Source organism: Megalops cyprinoides, chromosome 4 (assembly GCF_013368585.1).
Source record: "Megalops cyprinoides isolate fMegCyp1 chromosome 4, fMegCyp1.pri, whole genome shotgun sequence".
NCBI lineage: Eukaryota > Metazoa > Chordata > Actinopteri > Elopiformes > Megalopidae > Megalops > Megalops cyprinoides.
In genome coordinates this window covers 19,731,611-19,737,224 of record NC_050586.1, presented here as the reverse complement: position 1 = coordinate 19,737,224, position 5,614 = coordinate 19,731,611, and positions in this window count along the sequence as shown.

Sequence of the window (5,614 nt, the reverse complement as noted above, 5' to 3'; positions counted from 1 at the left end):
GAGCAGCTCACCATAGCATAGGCCCCCTCCCGCCCCCCCCCAACGGAACCTGCTCCACCAGCTCCCCTCTCCCCAGCAGGGTGAGCGGGCCGGGGGCGATAAAAGCAGAGGCGTGGGGAAGCGGAGTCTCTGGCCCTGTGACCCGTGGATCTTCTGACACCCGGCCTTTCACGCCAACACAAGGCAACCCCAACACTGCAAGTGCCTTCACGCACACAAGGCCTTGGGTGCAAACCGCGAGCCTGTTGCTTCAGTACCTTTGCCAACAAAGGCAACAACAAGTAGTATCTTTAGTGTTAGCTGCGAAATGCAAACGCCTTTTTCCACCTCCAGATGCTTCAATTGCTTGTAGTGTCAAAGGCAGGCCACGAGTGGCGGAAGACGCCAATTCCAGTTACGACTCTTCTGTAGTTTCCCACAGAGGAAGCAGAGGGAAGAACGTTTATCCACGCAGCGTTGCTCCAGCCGTCCTCCTCCTCCTCCGCTGCCTCCTTCTCTCTTTTTCTCTCTCTCTCTCCTCCTCTCTGCTCCAGTGGCAGAGGCTTCTCTCGGCTGGTGTGGAACAGATATCTCACCCCAGGGAGCAGCGTAGGCTGATCACCTTCATGCCGACTGAGCTTCAGCAGCGCGTGCACCCTGCAGAAACAAAGGACACAGACACACCGCAGGGTCAGAAACACACACACGCCACACGGGGGGGTTCAGCTGCGGCGGCATCGACGCCAACCGGCGCCGCGGCGGTCGCCGGTTTCCCCGCGCGAAAACTCAGCCCGCCGCCCGTCAATTCGATGGCGCGGGAAAGGGATAGCTAACCTAAACCGTGCTGTCGCATTGCCTTTACGTAACCAGCCCACGAACAATGTCTGTAACTTAAGGGGGAGCTTAGCATTTCCTTTAAGACCACATGGCAGCGATAGGTTGGGGACCTGCATCTGAAATCTCACTGCAAAAGTCAGATGCTTGAAAACCTGAGGTGTAGTCAAAACACCAGCAAAAGATGGAAACTAATTCCATTCATTAAAAAAGACGAAAAAAGAAACAAGTTGACAAATACAGGGTCAGCGCATGGACCCCGCTCTGTAAAATAATCTTGATGCAGAGGTGACAAAATCCCCAGGCCACATAAGAGTCGGGTGCAAACTGCTGAACACGGTTGGATGCACCTGATGTACCACCACACAGCAGGCCAAGATGATGCCAGCTCCCTGCTTCTGCCAGCTGCCCCCCTTTGAAACCAGAGCGGTCTCTGACGGACGGGTCACGCTCGCCAAAGCGGGGTTTGCTGCGTCCCCCACCTGTCTCTTCGCTGTCCCACTCAGCGGCCATCTCAGCTGCCTCCCTTCACCTCGAAACCGCGTCACACCTCTCAGAGCGGGCCAGCTTCCGACACCAACAAACTGCTCTCCTGGGCCGCCGGCAAATATGAGCCAAGTCTCACTGACCCCTTAAACTACAGACCTTCACAAAGGGCTTCTTTACACATCCACTGCATTTATGAATTATTATGTCCAAATACACCTGGTAGCAAAACCTACCGAATCTTTTTTGGTAAAGATAACCATATCGTTTAGTCTGGCAATGCACCTGCTTTGTTTGTTTACTTGAGTATAATATGTGACGTCACTCACCAACAAATACCATAATGCGCTTGGTAGACAACAGAGTGCAACGTGCCTCTCCACAACACTTGGTCGGCAGCTCCACGGAGTCTCAGAGTTTTACATCTGCACGAATCAAAATAGTATGGGCACAGGAGCCCATATATTTTTGCTTTGACTAGAGAAATGGGAACTGATGCGTGACTAACCAGTAAAGCATGGCTCAGTTGTGCTTTCAATTTGAACTTAGTGGCTTGCTGTCTTGCGAAGTAACGTTAGCTCTGGGTTGCATACTCAGAACGACCGGGCAAGATCAGGCAAACCAATGTTTTGAAAACAGGCAGTTGCATGTCTTTGCATTGTTTACTACGGTCACCTTCCACCCCTACACAGCCGTGCAGATACTACACTATCCCGCCTGTTTTCCAGCCTGTGCTGGTCAATCGCAATATTTATGTTAGTGAACACAAAAACAAAAGTGACACTGACTCTCCATGTGTAACTATTAAGTTAGAGTATCTAGCAACCAAAAAGCAAGAAAAATCGGAATTTCCTAATCTCTGTCTTTCCCTACCACGACCACTACTGTGCAGCCAGTGTGTTTACATATTGCCAGTTAGGTACACTTCTATCTACTAACCTCTCGCTACAAGATTCAAACCATCCCTCCCACTGATGCGATTTAGAAAATTAGCTGTCCGAAACAGTGGGAACGTGCAACGCGGGATCAGGAAAATAGTGCCTCGGTACAATCAACAATGACGTGATTCCAACAACGCCCGAGGTTTCAAACAATAACAGGCAATCCTTACAAGCAGTTTTCTGTTAAGCGAGAGCAAGCTCGCAGGTTACACGGCCTACAAAGACACAATGTACTGGTGGCCACTAAGGGTGTCTGGGTAGCTATTCCAAAAAATAAGGATTTCTTTAGAACTAACAGCGGGTGATATATGGCCGCTCGGCCTCGGTCTCAGCCTCGGATATGAGTAAAAAATCTGCCCGCTTTTCGCGTCCCAACACACGGCTGGTTTGCTCCCCCCCTCCTTCCACTTCCTTCCTCCCTATCACCCACCCTCCCACGTAGTGCCTGCGGTGCGGTGAAGACAAGGCCGTTGGAGCGAAGTAGGCCTCGGCTCACTCACCCCCCCCCCCCCTCCTCCTCTCCACCAACCCCCCCTCCGTGCCCCCCCCCACTCTCTTCATCTCTCTCCGTACCCCTTTCCCTCTACCTCTCGCGGTTCCCAGAAAGCCAGGACGGGTCCAGCTTGGGTTGTAAAGGGTAGCTCGGAAACCCTGAATAATCTGCCTCCCATTCCTCGTTACTCACCGGGATTTCGAGTCGAGTTGCCGGGGAGAATGTGCCAAAAATCATTCGAAACAGAGACAACAACAAGCCCAAAAATGCAGCCAGAGACCAGAGGCTCCAAAGCTGACGCCATCTTTGAGTGAAACAGGAGCTCAGCTTGTGGGGGAGGGGGAAACAGTCGGGCCAAGGGAGCGTCTGCATCGTACAATCCCCGCACTCATCGGAGAGGACGGAAAAGAGGCAGCAAGGGACCGTGGGGGGATAAGGAGGTTGTAACTGTGAAGGGTGAATATCCGTTGTGCACATGAAATGGAAGAAAAGGACAGATGGTGAAGCGGAAAAAGGATAGGTGTCTCACTTGCTCTCGTGTGCACGCACACAGCAATACGGGCATGTTAGGGACCGTCTGAAATTTTCTTGCAGCTGGCGACGTGGTAAGAAAAAAATCAAAGCAACGGATTGTGGTTTTAATGTTAGAGGGTATTTAAAGATCAAAGAGAGACCCCCCTCCATTCCGCCTGTTTGGCTCGGCAATATATTGTAGACGTCCCTCTTTTTTAGAGCAAGTGAGCGGACCAATGAAAAATAAAAATAAAAAATAGCTCGCTGGATTTGGAAACCGTGTAGCTGGCATACGTTTATTGAATTGAGCACCCCTACGTACATTTAAGCAAGACGTGCTCCGTTCAGTTTAGAGATAATGTGTTAATCTGTTGGCAAGCGTGTACGTTGCTGTATAAAACGAACTGCAATGGGTAGCGCCGTTCTTGCACGCGCTACATGTGGCTGCAGGAAGGACGGCAGTGGACAGGTGACCACACACACACACACACACACACACACGCACCTTTCCCGCCAGTATGCCGCATTTCAGAGGTGTGCCTGTGGTGCATTAGTTACTTTAAGTGATAAGATTAAGCTAATTAGATAACTACTTCACATATAAAATGTCAATGAAGTGAAGCACTTACCTATTTGAGTACATGACTCTGGTGTCTGACAAGCCCCAGTAGGCGACGCAGTTATCAGTAAACGAATCTTCACTATCACCAAGCGAAGACATTTTTTTAAGAAAATTCATTATTTAAATATACTATTGGACTTAACTGAACTAAACATTTTTATATATTTTGTCAGTGCTGACCACTATGCTGATCAAAATAACTAAAAATTAGCATATTAATGTAATTGTGCAATAACAATACTTTTTATGACATTATGTATTTTACATTTCTACATTAAAATTTGTAGAGGGTGCTCATTTTTAATGCTGAGCCCTATGTAAAACATATGTAAAAGTACAAATATGCTGGTAGTATTTTAAGGGCAAGGAGATGGGCTCATAGCCCAGGGGTTGCTGGTTCAGTCCCTTGCTTGGCACTGCTGCTGTACCCTTGGGCAAGGTACTTCAGTCAGAATTGCCTCAGTAAATATTGAGCTGTATAAATGGGTAACATAAAAAATTGTAACCTATGTAAGTCATGCTAAATGTCTACTAAGAAGCTAAATAAATGTATGTTTTCTTCTTTGTAAAAAAAAAAGTAAGTTAAGACTGAACAAAGTTAATATGGTCATCTAATTAGTGGGAAATATAGCCTTTTCACTCTTCCTGAAAAATAAACATATCTAATCTGTCAAATTTTTTGTTTATTTTCACTTAAAAAACATGGTGCTGTAATGGTCTTGATCTTGCATTCTAGCATTGTGGAAAGTACTGTATTTATTAGTGTGTAATAATTGCTAGACAGATGTATAATGAGCAATGGTGTGAATAAGATACAGCATTTGAAATGGCTGGGTCTCTCTAAAAAAATCCTGTTTTTTGACCTTGGTCTTTAAGTGTTAATATTTAGATTGGCTACCTTAAAGGTATGTATAATGTTAAAGACCATTCTGAATTTTTTTTTGAGAAGCCTGCTTGTTATGCACTGGAATGACCCTTTGACACAGGTCCCAGTATTCCCAAGGGAAAAGATGAAGATGTGACCTCACCCATTTGGATGCATTCTGAGGGCTTGTGTGAGCAAGTGGGCAACCACCTGCACATTCTCCTTAACATCAGATAAAAAGTATAGCAGACAGCAACCCATTTGCTCTGAATTATACTCAAAACAGATTTACAAAATATGTTCAAGACTACATCAACACATGGAGAGGTGATAGATAATATGAGACCCAGTTCCAACAAGCTGTTGTTTCAAAAGTTAATCTCATCTTAACCATGTAATTCAATGTGTTCTAAAATAAAAGTGTGACATCTGCTGGAAAATAAATGGTCTAGGACAGGATATCCTATCTCTGGTCCTGGCAGATGCCTGCGTATGCTGCTTTTGCCACAACCAAATTCCTGGGTAATTAGGACAATTGAAAACTGTAATTGAACTGTTCAGTGGAGGGGTTCTTCTTTCTTTTTCATATAATTGAAATGAATGCAACAGAACTCAAGGGAATGCATGATGTAATTTTATCATATCAGATCAAAATCAACTATTGTATTTTCATACGGACCTATAATTACCTATCATTTTGTAGGTACATATGTTATACTTCTAGAAGCTGACCATGAGCATGGCACTAGTGTTTTGTTAATTGCTGGGTTAGTGAAGGATGGCATCCTGTTAAGGAGTGCTTCAAGACGTAGTCTTGGAGGAACTGGAAACAGAGTATTTCATTGGTAAAAGTTTATTGTTAATTATCTGAAAATATGTTA